An 18,235-nucleotide genomic window follows, 5' to 3' on the forward strand; every position below is an offset into this window, starting at 1 on the left:
AGAGTATTTCATATGGACACAATTTGTGTGTTAATACGGCAATGTGAGGGAGCGAGGGATGCAGTAAAGGAGGAATAATGCATCGGAAAAGAGATACTCGGAACCCCAAAGAAAATCCTGTCGTTTCCGTAGAAACGAATCCCGATTTAGAAGGACAATGCAGGGAATCCAGAGTATTTCATATGGACGCAAATTGTGTGTTAATTCGTCAATGTGAGGGAGCGAGGGTTGCAGTAAAGGAGGAATAATGCATCGGAAAAGAGATACTCCGAACCCCAAAGAGAATGCTATCGTTTCCGTAGAAACGTATCTCGATTTAGAAGGACAATGCAGGGAATCCAGAGTATATCATATGGACGCAAATTGTGTTTAATTCGTGAATGTGAGGGAGCGAGGGGTGCAGTAAAGGAGGAATAATGCATCGGAAAAGAGATACTCGGAACCCCAAAGAAAAACCTTTCGTTTCCGTAGAAACGTATCTCGATTTACAAGGACAATGCAGGGAATCCAGAGTATTTCATATGGACGCAAATTGTGTGTTAATTCGTCAATGTGAGGGAGCGAGGGATGCAGTAAAGGAGGAATAATGCATCGGAAAAGAGATACTCGGAACCCCAAAGAAAATCCTATCGTTTCCGTAGAAGCGTATCTCGATTTAGAAGGACAATGCAGGGAATCCAGAGTATTTCATAGGGACGCAAATTGTGTGTTTATTCGTCAATGTGAGGAAGCGAGGAATGCAGTAAAGGAGGAATAATGCATCGGAAAAGAGATACGCGGAACCCCAAAGAAAATCCTATCGTTTCCGTAGAAACGTATCTCGATTTAGAAGGACAATGCAGGGAATCCAGAGTATTTCATATGGACGCAAATTGTGTGTTAATTCGTCAATGTGAGGGAGCGAGGGATGCAGTAAAGGAGGAATATTGCATCGGAAAAGAGATACTCGGAACCCAAAAGAAAATCCTATCGTTTCCGTAGAAACGTATCTTGATTTAGAAGGACAATGCAGGGAATCCAGAGTATTTCATGTGGACGCAAATTGTGTGTTAATCCGTCAATGTGAGGGAGCGAGGGATGCAGTAAAGGAGGAAAATTCATCGGAAAAGAGATACTCGGAACCCCAAAGAAGATCCTATCGTTTCCGTAGAAACGTATCTTGATTTAGAAGGACAATGCAGGGAATCCAGAGTATTTCATATGGACGCAAATTGTGTGTTAATTCGTCAGTGTGAGGGAGCACGCAATGCAGTAAAGGAGGAATAATGCATCGGAAAAGAGATACTCGGAACCCAAAAGATAATCCTATCGTTTCCGTAGAAACGTATCTCGATTTAGAAAGATAATGCAGGGAACCCAGAGTATTTCATATGGACACAATTTGTGTGTTAATTCGGCAATGTGAGGGAGCGAGGGATGCAGTAAAGGAGGAGTAATGCATCGGAAAAGAGATACTCGGAACCCCAAAGAAAATCCTGTCGTTTCCGTTGAAACGTATCTCGATTTAGAAGGACAACGGAGGGAATCCAGAGTATTTCATATGGACGCAAATTGTGTGTTAATTCGTCAATGTGAGGAAGCGAGGGATGCAGTAAAGGAGGAATAATGCATCGGAAAAGAGATACTCGGAACCCCAAAGAAAATCCTATCGTATCCGTAGAAATGTATCTCGATTTAGAAGGGCAATGCAGGGAATCCAGAGTATTGCATATGGACGCAAATTGTGTGTTAATTCGTCAATGTGAGGGAGCGAGGGATACAGTAAAGGATGAATAATGCATCGGAAAAGAGATACTCGGAACCCCAAAGAAAATCCTATCGTTTCCGTAGAAACGTATCTCGATATAGAAGGACAATGCAGGGAATCCGGAGTATATCATATGGACGCAAATTGTGTGTTAATTCGTCAATGTGAGGGAGCGAGGGATGCAGTAAAGGAGGAATAGATGCAGTAAAGGAGGAATAATGTATCGGAAAAGAGATACTCGGAACCCCAAAGAAAATCCTATCGTTTCCGTAGAAACGTATCTTGATTTAGAAGGACAATGCAGGGAATCCAGAGTATTTCATGTGGACGCAAATTGTGTGTTAATTCGTCAATGTGAGGGAGCGAGGGATGCAGTAAAGGAGGAAAATTCATCGGAAAAGAGATACTCGGAACCCCAAAGAAGATCCTATCGTTTCCGTAGAAACGTATCTCGATTTAGAAGGACAACGCAGGGAATCCAGAGTATTTCATATGGACGCAAATTGTGTGTTAATTCGTCAATGTGAGGGAGCGAGGGATGCAGTAAAGGAGGAATATTGCATCGGAAAAGAGATACTCGGAACCCAAAAGAAAATCCTATCGTTTCCGTAGAAACGTATCTTGATTTAGAAGGACAATGCAGGGAATCCAGAGTATTTCATGTGGACGCAAATTGTGTGTTAATTCGTCAATGTGAGGGAGCGAGGGATGCAGTAAAGGAGGAAAATTCATCGGAAAAGAGATACTCGGAACCCCAAAGAAGATCCTATCGTTTCCGTAGAAACGTATCTCGATTTAGTAGGACAATGCAGGGAATCCAGAGTATTTCATATGGACGCAAATTGTGTGTTAATTCGTCAATGTGAGGGAGCGAGCAATGCAGTAAAGGAGGAATAATGCATCGGAAAAGAGATACTCGGAACCCAAATGAAAATCCTATCGTTTCCGTAGGAACGTATCTCTATTTAGAAAGATAATGCAGGGAACCCAGAGTATTTCATATGGACACAATTTGTGTGTTAATTCGGCAATGTGAGGGAGCGAGGGATGCAGTAAAGGAGGAATAATGCATCGGAAAAGAGATACTCGGAACCCCAAAGAAAATCCTGTCGTTTCCGTAGAAACGAATCCCGATTTAGAAGGACAATGCAGGGAATCCAGAGTATTTCATATGGACGCAAATTGTGTGTTAATTCGTCAATGTGAGGGAGCGAGGGTTGCAGTAAAGGAGGAATAATGCATCGGAAAAGAGATACTCGGAACCCCAAAGAAAATGCTATCGTTTCCGTAGAAACGTATCTCGATTTAGAAGGACAATGCAGGGAATCCAGAGTATATCATATGGACGCAAATTGTGTTTAATTCGTGAATGTGAGGGAGCGAGGGATGCAGTAAAGGAGGAATAATGCATCGGAAAAGAGATACTCGGAACCCCAAAGAAAAACCTTTCGTTTCCGTAGAAACGTATCTCCATTTACAAGGATATGCAGGGAATCCAGAGTATTTCATATGGACGCAAATTGTGTGTTAATTCGTCAATGTGAGGGAGCGAGGGATGCAGTAAAGGAGGAATAATGCATCGGAAAAGAGATACTCGGAACCCCAAAGAAAATCCTATCGTTTCCGTAGAAGCGTATCTCGATTTAGAAGGACAATGCAGGGAATCCAGAGTATTTCATAGGGACGCAAATTGTGTGTTAATTCGTCAATGTGAGGAAGCGAGTTATGCAGTAAAGGAGGAATAATGCATCGGAAAAGAGATACGCGGAACCCCAAAGAAAATCCTATCGTTTCCGTAGAAACGTATCTCGATTTAGAAGGACCATGCAGGGAATCCAGAGTATTTCATATGGACGCAAATTGTGTGTTAATTCGTCAATGTGAGGGAGCGAGGGATGCAGTAAAGGAGGAATATTGCATCGGAAAAGAGATACTCGGAATCCAAAAGAAAATCCTATCGTTTCCGTAGAAACGTATCTTGATTTAGAAGGACAATGCAGGGAATCCAGAGTATTTCATGTGGACGCAAGTTGTGTGTTAATTCATCAATGTGAGGGAGCGAGGGATGCAGTAAAGGAGGAAAATTCATCGGAAAAGAGATACTCGGAACCCCAAAGAAGATCCTATCGTTTCCGTAGAAACGTACCTCGATTTAGAAGGACAATGCAGGGAATCCAGAGTATTTCATATGGACGCAAATTGTGTGTTAATTCGTCAATGTGAGGGAGCGAGCAATGCAGTAAAGGAGGAATAATGCATCGGAAAAGAGATACTCGGAACCCAAAAGATAATCCTATCGTTTCCGTAGAAACGTATCTTGATTTAGAAGGACAATGCAGGGAATCCAGAGTATTTCATGTGGACGCAAGTTGTGTGTTAATTCGTCAATGTGAGGGAGCGAGGGATGCAGTAAAGGAGGAATATTGCATCGGAAAAGAGATACTCGGAACCCAAAAGAAAATCCTATCGTTTCCGTAGAAGCGTATCTCGATTTAGAAGGACAATGCAGGGAATCCAGAGTATTTCATAGGGACGCAAATTGTGTGTTAATTCGTCAATGTGAGGAAGCGAGGGATGCAGTAAAGGAGGAATAATGCATCGGAAAAGAGATACGCGGAACCCCAAAGAAAATCCTATCGTTTCCGTAGAAACGTATCTCGATTTAGAAAGATAATGCAGGGAACCCAGAGTATTTCATATGGACACAATTTGTGTGTTAATTCGGCAATGTGAGGGAGCGAGGGATGCAGTAAAGGAGGAATAATGCATCGGAAAAGAGATACTCGGAACCCCAAAGAAAATCCTGTCGTTTCCGTAGAAACGAATCCCGATTTAGAAGGACAATGCAGGGAATCCAGAGTATTTCATATGGACGCAAATTGTGTGTTAATTCGTCAATGTGAGGGAGCGAGGGTTGCAGTAAAGGAGGAATAATGCATCGGAAAAGAGATACTCCGAACCCCAAAGAAAATGCTATCGTTTCCGTAGAAACGTATCTCGATTTAGAAGGACAATGCAGGGAATCCAGAGTATTTCATAGGGACGCAAATTGTGTGTTAATTCGTCAATGTGAGGAAGCGAGGGATGCAGTAAAGGAGGAATAATGCATCGGAAAAGAGATACGCGGAACCCCAAAGAAAATCCTATCGTTTCCGTAGAAACGAATCCCGATTTAGAAGGACAATGCAGGGAATCCAGAGTATTTCATGTGGACGCAAATTGTGTGTTAATCCGTCAATGTGAGGGAGCGAGGGATGCAGTAAAGGAGGAAAATTCATCGGAAAAGAGATACTCGGAACCCCAAAGAAGATCCTATCGTTTCCGTAGAAACGTATCTTGATTTAGAAGGACAATGCAGGGAATCCAGAGTATTTCATATGGACGCAAATTGTGTGTTAATTCGTCAGTGTGAGGGAGCGAGCAATGCAGTAAAGGAGGAATAATGCATCGGAAAAGAGATACTCGGAACCCAAAAGATAATCCTATCGTTTCCGTAGAAACGTATCTCGATTTAGAAAGATAATGCAGGGAACCCAGAGTATTTCATATGGACACAATTTGTGTGTTAATTCGGCAATGTGAGGGAGCGAGGGATGCAGTAAAGGAGGAGTAATGCATCGGAAAAGAGATACTCGGAACCCCAAAGAAAATCCTGTCGTTTCCGTTGAAACGTATCTCGATTTAGAAGGACAACGGAGGGAATCCAGAGTATTTCATATGGACGCAAATTGTGTGTTAATTCGTCAATGTGAGGAAGCGAGGGATGCAGTAAAGGAGGAATAATGCATCGGAAAAGAGATACTCGGAACCCCAAAGAAAATCCTATCGTATCCGTAGAAACGTATCTCGATTTAGAAGGGCAATGCAGGGAATCCAGAGTATTGCATATGGACGCAAATTGTGTGTTAATTCGTCAATGTGAGGGAGCGAGGGATACAGTAAAGGATGAATAATGCATCGGAAAAGAGATACTCGGAACCCCAAAGAAAATCCTATCGTTTCCGTAGAAACGTATCTCGATATAGAAGGACAATGCAGGGAATCCGGAGTATATCATATGGACGCAAATTGTGTGTTAATTCGTCAATGTGAGGGAGCGAGGGATGCAGTAAAGGAGGAATAGATGCAGTAAAGGAGGAATAATGTATCGGAAAAGAGATACTCGGAACCCCAAAGAAAATCCTATCGTTTCCGTAGAAACGTATCTTGATTTAGAAGGACAATGCAGGGAATCCAGAGTATTTCATGTGGACGCAAATTGTGTGTTAATTCGTCAATGTGAGGGAGCGAGGGATGCAGTAAAGGAGGAAAATTCATCGGAAAAGAGATACTCGGAACCCCAAAGAAGATCCTATCGTTTCCGTAGAAACGTATCTCGATTTAGAAGGACAACGCAGGGAATCCAGAGTATTTCATATGGACGCAAATTGTGCGTTAATTCGTCAATGTGAGGGAGCGAGGGATGCAGTAAAGGAGGAATATTGCATCGGAAAAGAGATACTCGGAACCCAAAAGAAAATCCTATCGTTTCCGTAGAAACGTATCTTGATTTAGAAGGACAATGCAGGGAATCCAGAGTATTTCATGTGGACGCAAATTGTGTGTTAATTCGTCAATGTGAGGGAGCGAGGGATGCAGTAAAGGAGGAAAATTCATCGGAAAAGAGATACTCGGAACCCCAAAGAAGATCCTATCGTTTCCGTAGAAACGTATCTCGATTTAGTAGGACAATGCAGGGAATCCAGAGTATTTCATATGGACGCAAATTGTGTGTTAATTCGTCAATGTGAGGGAGCGAGCAATGCAGTAAAGGAGGAATAATGCATCGGAAAAGAGATACTCGGAACCCAAATGAAAATCCTATCGTTTCCGTAGGAACGTATCTCTATTTAGAAAGATAATGCAGGGAACCCAGAGTATTTCATATGGACACAATTTGTGTGTTAATTCGGCAATGTGAGGGAGCGAGGGATGCAGTAAAGGAGGAATAATGCATCGGAAAAGAGATACTCGGAACCCCAAAGAAAATCCTGTCGTTTCCGTAGAAACGAATCCCGATTTAGAAGGACAATGCAGGGAATCCAGAGTATTTCATATGGACGCAAATTGTGTGTTAATTCGTCAATGTGAGGGAGCGAGGGTTGCAGTAAAGGAGGAATAATGCATCGGAAAAGAGATACTCGGAACCCCAAAGAAAATGCTATCGTTTCCGTAGAAACGTATCTCGATTTAGAAGGACAATGCAGGGAATCCAGAGTATATCATATGGACGCAAATTGTGTTTAATTCGTGAATGTGAGGGAGCGAGGGATGCAGTAAAGGAGGAATAATGCATCGGAAAAGAGATACTCGGAACCCCAAAGAAAAACCTTTCGTTTCCGTAGAAACGTATCTCGATTTACAAGGATATGCAGGGAATCCAGAGTATTTCATATGGACGCAAATTGTGTGTTAATTCGTCAATGTGAGGGAGCGAGGGATGCAGTAAAGGAGGAATAATGCATCGGAAAAGAGATACTCGGAACCCCAAAGAAAATCCTATCGTTTCCGTAGAAGCGTATCTCGATTTAGAAGGACAATGCAGGGAATCCAGAGTATTTCATAGGGACGCAAATTGTGTGTTAATTCGTCAATGTGAGGAAGCGAGGGATGCAGTAAAGGAGGAATAATGCATCGGAAAAGAGACACGAGGAACCCCAAAGAAAATCCTATCGTTTCCGTAGAAACGTATCTCGATTTAGAAGGACAATGCAGGGAATCCAGAGTATTTCATATGGACGCAAATTGTGTGTTAATTCGTCAATGTGAGGGAGCGAGGGATGCAGTAAAGGAGGAATATTGCATCGGAAAAGAGATACTCGGAATCCAAAAGAAAATCCTATCGTTTCCGTAGAAACGTATCTCGATTTAGTAGGACAATGCAGGGAATCCAGAGTATTTCATATGGACGCAAATTGTGTGTTAATTCGTCAATGTGAGGGAGCGAGCAATGCAGTAAAGGAGGAATAATGCATCGGAAAAGAGATACTCGGAACCCAAATGAAAATCCTATCGTTTCCGTAGGAACGTATCTCTATTTAGAAAGATAATGCAGGGAACCCAGAGTATTTCATATGGACACAATTTGTGTGTTAATTCGGCAATGTGAGGGAGCGAGGGATGCAGTAAAGGAGGAATAATGCATCGGAAAAGAGATACTCGGAACCCCAAAGAAAATCCTGTCGTTTCCGTAGAAACGAATCCCGATTTAGAAGGACAATGCAGGGAATCCAGAGTATTTCATATGGACGCAAATTGTGTGTTAATTCGTCAATGTGAGGGAGCGAGGGTTGCAGTAAAGGAGGAATAATGCATCGGAAAAGAGATACTCGGAACCCCAAAGAAAATGCTATCGTTTCCGTAGAAACGTATCTCGATTTAGAAGGACAATGCAGGGAATCCAGAGTATATCATATGGACGCAAATTGTGTTTAATTCGTGAATGTGAGGGAGCGAGGGATGCAGTAAAGGAGGAATAATGCATCGGAAAAGAGATACTCGGAACCCCAAAGAAAAACCTTTCGTTTCCGTAGAAACGTATCTCGATTTACAAGGATATGCAGGGAATCCAGAGTATTTCATATGGACGCAAATTGTGTGTTAATTCGTCAATGTGAGGGAGCGAGGGATGCAGTAAAGGAGGAATAATGCATCGGAAAAGAGATACTCGGAACCCCAAAGAAAATCCTATCGTTTCCGTAGAAGCGTATCTCGATTTAGAAGGACAATGCAGGGAATCCAGAGTATTTCATAGGGACGCAAATTGTGTGTTAATTCGTCAATGTGAGGAAGCGAGGGATGCAGTAAAGGAGGAATAATGCATCGGAAAAGAGACACGAGGAACCCCAAAGAAAATCCTATCGTTTCCGTAGAAACGTATCTCGATTTAGAAGGACAATGCAGGGAATCCAGAGTATTTCATATGGACGCAAATTGTGTGTTAATTCGTCAATGTGAGGGAGCGAGGGATGCAGTAAAGGAGGAATATTGCATCGGAAAAGAGATACTCGGAATCCAAAAGAAAATCCTATCGTTTCCGTAGAAACGTATCTTGATTTAGAAGGACAATGCAGGGAATCCAGAGTATTTCATGTGGACGCAAGTTGTGTGTTAATTCGTCAATGTGAGGGAGCGAGGGATGCAGTAAAGGAGGAAAATTCATCGGAAAAGAGATACTCGGAACCCCAAAGAAGATCCTATCGTTTCCGTAGAAACGTACCTCGATTTAGAAGGACAATGCAGGGAATCCAGAGTATTTCATATGGACGCAAATTGTGTGTTAATTCGTCAATGTGAGGGAGCGAGCAATGCAGTAAAGAAGGAATAATGCATCGGAAAAGAGATACTCGGAACCCAAAAGATAATCCTATCGTTTCCGTAGAAACGTATCTCGATTTAGAAAGATAATGCAGGGAACCCAGAGTATTTCATATGGACACAATTTGTGTGTTAATTCGGCAATGTGAGGGAGCGAGGGATGCTGTATAGGAGGAATACTGCATCGGAAAAGAGATACTCGGAACCCCAAAGAAAATCCTGTCGTTTCCGTAGAAACGAATCCCTATTTAGAAGGACAATGCAGGGAATCCAGAGTATTTCATATGGACGCAAATTGTGTGTTAATTCATCAATGTGAGGGAGCGAGGGATGCAGTAAAGGAGGAATATTGCATCGGAAAAGAGATACTCGGAACCCAAAAGAAAATCCTATCGTTTCCGTAGAAACGTATCTTGATTTAGAAGGACAATGCAGGGAATCCAGGGTATTTCATGTGGACGCAAATTGTGTGTTAATTCGTCAATGTGAGGGAGCGAGGGATGCAGTAAAGTAGGAAAATTCATCGGAAAAGAGATACTCGGAACCCCAAAGAAGATCCTATCGTTTCCGTAGAAACGTATCTCGATTTAGTAGGACAATGCAGGGAATCCAGAGTATTTCATATGGACGCAAATTGTGTGTTAATTCGTCAATGTGAGGGAGCGAGCAATGCAGTAAAGGAGGAATAATGCATCGGAAAAGAGATACTCGGAACCCAAATGAAAATCCTATCGTTTCCGTAGAAACGTATCTCGATGTAGAAAGATAATGCAGGGAACCCAGAGTATTTCATATGGACACAATTTGTGTGTTAATTCGGCAATGTGAGGGAGCGAGGGATGCAGTAAAGGAGGAATAATGCATCGGAAAAGAGATACTCGGAACCCCAAAGAAAATCCTGTCGTTTCCGTAGAAACGAATCCCGATTTAGAAGGACAATGCAGGGAATCCAGAGTATTTCATATGGACGCAAATTGTGTGTTAATTCGTCAATGTGAGGGAGCGAGGGTTGCAGTAAAGGAGGAATAATGCATCGGAAAAGAGATACTCGGAACCCCAAAGAAAATGCTATCGTTTCCGTAGAAACGTATCTCGATTTAGAAGGACAATGCAGGGAATCCAGAGTATTTCATATGGACGCAAATTGTGTGTTAATTCGTCAATGTGAGGGAGCGAGGAATGCAGTAAAGGAGGAATAATGCATCGGAAAAGAGATACTCGGAACCCCAAATAAATCCTATCGTTTCCGTAGAAACGTATCTCGATTTAGAAGGACAATGCAGGGAATCCAGAGTATTTCATATGGACGCAAATTGTGTGTTAATTCGTCAATGTGAGTTAGCGAGGGATGCAGTAAAGGAGGAGTAATGCATCGGAAAAGAGATACTCGGAACCCCAAAGAAAATCCTGTCGTTTCCGTTGAAACGTATCTCGATTTAGAAGGACAATGGAGGGAATCCAGAGTATTTCATATGGACGCAAATTGTGTGTTAATTCGTCAATGTGAGGAAGCGAGGGATGCAGTAAAGGAGGAATAATGCATCGGAAAAGAGATACTCGGAACCCCAAAGAAAATCCTATCGTTTCCATAGAAACGTATCTCGATTTAGAAGGGCAATGCAGGGAATCCAGAGTATTGCATATGGACGCAAATTGTGTGTTAATTCGTCAATGTGAGGGAGCGAGGGATACAGTAAAGGATGAATAATGCATCGCAAAAGAGATACTCGGAACCCCAAAGAAAATCCTATCGTTTCCGTAGAAACGTATCTCGATATAGAAGGACAATGCAGGTAATCCGGAGTATATCATATGGACGCAAATTGTGTGTTAATTCGTCAATGTGAGGGGGCGAGGGATGCAGTAAAGGAGGAATAGATGCAGTAAAGGAGGAATAATGTATCGGAAAAGAGATACTCGGAACCCCAAAGAAAATCCTATCGTTTCCGTAGAAACGTATCTTGATTTAGAAGGACAATGCAGGGAATCCAGAGTATTTCATGTGGACGCAAATTGTGTGTTAATTCGTCAATGTGAGGGAGCGAGGGATGCAGTAAAGGAGGAAAATTCATCGGAAAAGTGATACTCGGAACCCCAAAGAAGATCCTATCGTTTCCGTAGAAACGTATCTCGATTTAGAAGGACAATGCAGGGAATCCAGAGTATTTCATATGGACGCAAATTGTGTGTTAATTCGTCAATGTGAGGGAGCGAGGGATGCAGTAAAGGAGGAATATTGCATCGGAAAAGAGATACTCGGAACCCTAAAGAAAATCCTATCGTTTCCGTAGAAACGTATCTTGATTTAGAAGGACAATGCAGGGAATCCAGAGTATTTCATGTGGACGCAAATTGTGTGTTAATTCGTCAATGTGAGGGAGCGAGGGATGCAGTAAAGGAGGAAAATTCATCGGAAAAGAGATACTCGGAACCCCAAAGAAGATCCTATCGTTTCCGTAGAAACGTATCTCGATTTAGAAGCACAATGCAGGGAATCCAGTGTATTTCATATGGACGCAAATTGTGTGTTAATTCGTCAATGTGAGGGAGCGAGCAATGCAGTAAAGGAGGAATAATGCATCGGAAAAGAGATACTCGGAACCCAAATGAAAATCCTATCGTTTCCGTAGAAACGTATCTCGATTTAGAAAGATAATGCAGGGAACCCAGAGTATTTCATATGGACACAATTTGTGTGTTAATTCGGCAATGTGAGGGAGCGAGGGATGCAGTAAAGGAGGAATAATGCATCGGAAAAGAGATACTCGGAACCCAAAAGATAATCCTATCGTTTCCGTAGAAACGTATCTCGATTTAGAAAGATAATGCAGGGAACCCAGAGTATTTCATATGGACACAATTTGTGTGTTAATTCGGCAATGTGAGTTAGCGAGGGATGCAGTAAAGGAGGAATAATGCATCGGAAAAGAGACACTCGCAACCCCAAAGAAAATCCTATCGTTTCCGTAAAAACGTATCTCGATTTAGAAGGACAATGCAGGGAATCCTGAGTATTTCATATGGACGCAAATTGTGTGTTAATTCGTCAATGTGAGGGAGCGAGGGATGCAGTAAAGGAGGAATAATGCATCGGAAAAGAGATACTCGGAACCCCAAAGAAAATCCTATCGTTTCCGTAGAAACGTATCTCGATTTTGGAGGACAATGCAGGGAATCCAGAGTATTTCATATGGACGCAAATTGTGTGTTAATTCGTCAATGTGAGGGAGCGAGGGATGCAGTAAAGGAGGAATAATGCATCGGAAAGGAGATACTCGGAACCCCAAAGAAAATCCTATCGTTTCCGTAGAAACGTATCTCGATTTAGAAGGACAATGAAGGGAATCCAGTGTATTTCATATGGACGCAAATTGTGTGTTAATTCGTCAATGTGAGGGAGCGAGGGATGCAGTATAGGAGGAATAATGCATCGGAAAAGAGATACTCGACTCCCAAAAGAAAATCCTATCGTTTCCGTACAAACGTATCTCGATTTAGAAAGCTAATGCAGGGAACCCAGAGTATTTCATATGGACGCAATTTGTGTGTTAATTCGGCAATGTGAGGGAGCGAGGGATGCAGTAAAGGAGGAATAATGCATCGAAAAGAGATACTCGGAACCCCAAAGAAAATCCTATCGTTTCCGTAGAAACGTATCCCGATTTAGAAAGACATTGCAGGGAATCGAGAGTATTTCATATGGACGCAAATTGTGTGTTAATTCGTCAATGTGAGGGAGCGAGGGATGCAGTGAAGGAGGAATAATGCATCGGAAAAGAGATACTCGGAACCCCAAAGAAAATCCTATCGTTTCCGTAGAAACGTATCTCGATTTAGAAGGAAAATGCAGGGAATCCAGAGTATTTCATATGGACGCAAATTGTGTGTTAATTCGTCAATGTGAGGGACCGAGGGATGCAGTAAAGGAGGAATAATGAATCGGAAAAGAGATACTCGGAACCCCAAAGAAACTCCTATCGTTTCCGTAGAAACGTATCTCGATTTAGAAGGACAATGCAGGGAATCCATAGTATTTCATATGGACGCAAATTGTGTGTTAATTCGTCAATGTGAGGGAGCGAGGGATGCAGTAAAGGAGGAATAATGCATCGAAAAGAGATACTCGGAACCCCAAAAAAAATCCTATCCCTTCCATAGAAACATTACTCGATTTAGAAGGACAATCCAGGGAATCCAGAATATTTCATATGGACGCAAATTGTGTGTTAATTCGTCAATGTGATTGAGCGAGGGATGCAGTAAAGGAGGAATAATGCATCGGAAAAGAGAATCTCGGAACCCAAAAGATAATCCTATCGTTTCCGTAGAAACGTATCTCGATTTAGAAGGACAATGCAGGGAATCCAGAGTATTTCATATGGACGCAAATTGTGTGTTAATTCGTCAATGTGAGGGAGCGAGGGATGCAGTAAAGGAGGAATAATGCATCGGAAAAGAGATACTCGGAACCCCAAAGAAAATCCTATCGTTTCCGTAGAAACGAATCCCGATTTAGAAGGACAATGCCGGGAACCCAGAGTATTTCATATGGACGCAATATGTGTGTTAATTCGTAAATGTGAGGGAGCGAGGGATGCAGTATAGGAGGAATAATGCATCGGAAAAGAGATACTCGGAACCCCAAAGAAAATCCTATCGTTTCCATAGAAACGTATCTCGATTTAGAAGGACAATCCAGGGAATCCAGAGTATTTCATATGGACGCAAATTGTGTGTTATTTCGTCATGTGAGGGAGCGAGAGATGCAGTAAAGGAGGAATAATGCATCGGAAAAGAGAATCTCGGAACCCCAAAGAAAATCCTATCGTTTCCGAGGAAACATATCTCGATTTAGAAGGACAATGCAGGGAATCCAGAGTATTTCATATGGACGCAAATTGTGTGTTAATTTGTCAATCTGAGGGAGCGAGGGATGCAGTAAAGGAGGAATAATGCATCGGAAAAGAGATACTCGGAACCCCAAAGAAAATCCTATCGTTTCCGTAGAAACGAATCCCGATTTAGAAGGACAATGCAGGGAACACAGAGTATTTCATATGGACGCAATATGTGTGTTAATTCGTAAATGTGAGGGAGCGAGGGATGCAGTATAGGAGGAATAATGCATCGGAAAAGAGATACTCGGAACCCCAAAGAAAATCCTATCCCTTCCATAGAAACATTACTCGATTTAGAAGGACAATCCAGGGAATCCAGAATATTTCATATGGACGCAAATTGTGTGTTAATTCGTCAATGTGATTGAGCGAGGGATGCAGTAAAGGAGGAATAATGCATCGGAAAAGAGAATCTCGGAACCCCAAAGAAAATCCTATCGTTTCCATAGAAACGTATCTCGATTTAGAAGGACAATGCAGGGAATCCAGAGTATTTCATATGGACGCAAATTGTGTGTTAATTCGTCAATGTGAGGGAGTGAGGGATGCAGTGAAGGAGGAATAATGCATCGGAAAAGAGATACTCGGAACCCCAAAGAAAATCCTATCGTTTCCGTAGAAACGTATCTCGATTTAGAAGGACAATGCAGGGAATCCAGAGTATTTCATATGGACGCAAATTGTGTGTTAATTCGTCAATGTGAGGGAGCGAGGGATGCAGTAAAGGAGGAATAATGCATCGGAAAAGAGATACTCGGAACCCCAAAGAAAATCCTATCGTTTCCGTAGAAACGTATCTCCATTTAGAAGGACAATGCAGGGAATCCAGAGTATTTCATATGGACGCAAATTGTGTGTTAATTCGTCAATGTGAGGGAGCGAGGGATGCAGTAAAGGAGGCATAATGCATCGAAAAGAGATACTCGGAACCCCAAAGAAAATCCTATCGTTTCCGTGGAAACGTATCTCGATGTAGAAGGACAATGCAGGGAATCCAGAGTATTTCATATGGACGCAAATTGTGTGTTAATTCGTCAATGTGAGGGAGCGAGGTATGCAGTAAAGGGGGAATGATGCATCGGAAAAGAGATACTCGGAACCCCTAAGAAAATCCTATCGTTTCCGTAGAAACGTAACTCGATTTAGGAGGACAATGCAGGGAATCCAGAGTATTCCAAATGGACGCAAATTGTGTGTTAATTCGTCAATGTGAGGGAGCAAGGGATGCAATAAAGGAGGAATAATGCATCGGATAAAAGATACACGGAACCCCAAAGAAAATTTATCGTTTCCGTAGAAACGTATCTCGATTTAGAAGGACAAAGCAGGGAATCCAGAGTATTTCATATGGACGCAAATTGTGTGTTAATTCGTCAATGCGAGGGAGCGAGAAATGCATTAAAGGAGGAATAATGCATTGGAAAAGAGATACTCGGAACCCCAAAGAAAATCCTATCGTTTACGTAGAAACGTATCTCGATTTAGAAAGACAATGCAGGGAATCCAGAGTATTTCATATGGACGCAAATTGTGTGTTAATTCGTCAATGTGAGGGAGCGAGGGATGCACTAAAGGAGGAATAATGCATCGGAAAAGAGATACTCGACTCCCAAAAGAAAATCCTATCGTTTCCGTAGAAACGTATCTCGTTTTAGAAAGATAATGCAGGGAACCCAGGGTATTTCATATGGACGCAAATTGTGTGTTAATTCGTTAATGTGAGGGAGCGAGGGATGCAGTAAAGGAGGAATAATGCATCGGAAAAGAGATACCCGGAACCCCAAAGAAAATCCTATCGTTTCCGTAGAAACGTATCTATATTTAGAAGGACAATGCAAGGAATCCAGAGTATTTCATATGGACGCAAATTGTGTGTTAATTCGTCAATGTGAGGGGGCGAGGGATGCAGTAAAGGAGGAATAATGCATCGGAAAAGAGATACTCGGAACCCCAAAGAAAATCCTATCGTTTCCGTAGAAACGTATCTCGATTTAGAAGGACAATGCAGGGAATCCAGAGTATTTCATATGGACGCAAATTGTGTGTTAATTCGTCAATGTGAGGGAGCGAGGGATGCAGTAAAGGAGGAATAATGCATCGGAAAAGAGATACTCGGAACCCCAAAGAAAATCCTATCGTTTCCGTAGAAACGTATCTCGAATTAGAAGGACAATGCAGGGAATCCAGAGTATTTCATATGGACGCAAATTGTGTGTTAATTCGTCAATGTGAGGGAGCGAGGGATGCAGTAAAGGATGAATAATGCATCGGAAAAGAGATACTCGGAACCCCAAGGAAAATCCTACCGTTTCCGTAGAAATGTATCTCGATTTAGAAGGACAATGCAGGGAATCCAGAGTATTTCATATAGAGGCAAATTGTGTGTTAATTCTGCAATGTGAGAGAGCGAGGGATGCAGTAAAGGAGGAATAATGCATCGGAAAAGAGATACTCGGAACCCCAAAGAAAATCCTATCGTTTCCGTAGAAACGTAACTCGATTTAGAAGGACAATGCAGGGAATCCAGAGTATTTCATATGGACGCTAAATGTGTGTTAATTCGTCAATGTGTGGGAGCGAGGGATGCAGTAAAGGAGGAATAATGCATCGGAAAAGAGATACTCGGAACCCCAAAGAACATCCTATCCATTCCGTAGAAACGAATCTATATTTAGAAGGACAATGCAGGGAATCCAGAGAATTTCATATGGACGCAAAATGTGTGTTATTTTGTCAATGTGAGGGAGCGAGGTATGCAGTAAAGGAGGAATAATGCATCAGAAAAGAGATACTCGGAACCCCAAAGAAAATCCTATCGTTTCCGTAGAAACATATCTCGATTTAGAAGGACAATGCAGGGAATCCAGAGTATTTCATATGGACGCAAATTGTGTGTTAATTGGTCAATGTGAGGGAGCGAGGGATGCAGTAAAGGAGGAATAATGCATCGAAAAAGAGATACTTGGAACCCCAAAGAAAATCCTATCGTTTCCGTAGAAACGTATCTCGATTTAGAAGGACAATGCAGGGAATCCAGAGTATTTCATATGGACGCAAATTGTGTGTTAATTCGTCAATGTGAGGGAGCGAGGGATGCAGTAATGGAGGAATAATGCATCGGAAAAGAGATACTCGGAACCCCAAAGAAAATCCTATCGTTTCCGTAGAAACATATCTCGATTTAGAAGGACAATGCAGGGAATCCGGAGTATTTCATATGGACGCAAATTGTGTGTTAATTTGTCAATGTGAGGGAGCGAGGGATGCAGTAAAGGAGGAATAATGCATCGGAAAAGAGATACTCGGAACCCCAAAGAAAATCCTATCGTTTCCGTAGAAACGTATCTCGATTTAGAAGGACAATGCAGGGAATCCAGAGTATTTCATATGGACGCAAATTGTGTGTTAATTCGTCAATGTGAGGGAGCGAGGGATGCAGTAAAGGAGGAATAATGCATCGGAAAAGAGATACTCGGAACCCCAAAGAAAATCCTATCGTTTCCGTAGAAACGTATCTCGAATTAGAAGGACAATGCAGGGAATCCAGAGTATTTCATATGGACGCAAATTGTGTGTTAATTCGTCAATGTGAGGGAGCGAGGGATGCAGTAAAGGAGGAATAATGCATCGGAAAAGAGGTACTCGGAACCCCAAGGAAAATCCTACCGTTTCCGTAGAAACGTATCTCGATTTAGAAGGACAATGCAGGGAATCCAGAGTATTTCATATAGACGCAAATTGTGTGTTAATTCTGCAATGTGAGGGAGCGAGGGATGCAGTAAAGGAGGAATAATGCATCGGAAAAGAGATACTCGGAACCCCAAAGAAAATCCTATCGTTTCCGTAGAAACGTAACTCGATTTAGAAGGACAATGCAGGGAATCCAGAGTATTTCATATGGTCGCAAATTGTGTGTTAATTCGTCAATGTGTGGGAGCGAGGGATGCAGTAATGGAGGAATAATGCATCGGAAAAGAGATACTCGGAACCCCAAAGAAAATCCTATCGTTTCCGTAGAAACGAATCTATATTTAGAAGGACAATGCAGGGAATCCAGAGAATTTCATATGGACGCAAAATGTGTGTTATTTTGTCAATGTAAGGGAGCGAGGTATGCAGTAAAGGAGGAATAATGCATCAGAAAAGAGATACTCGGAACCCCAAAGAAAATCCTATCGTTTCCGTAGAAACATATCTCGATTTAGAAGGACAATGCAGGGAATCCAGAGTATTT

This window comes from Schistocerca nitens, chromosome 2 (genome assembly GCF_023898315.1).
Source record: "Schistocerca nitens isolate TAMUIC-IGC-003100 chromosome 2, iqSchNite1.1, whole genome shotgun sequence".
NCBI lineage: Eukaryota > Metazoa > Arthropoda > Insecta > Orthoptera > Acrididae > Schistocerca > Schistocerca nitens.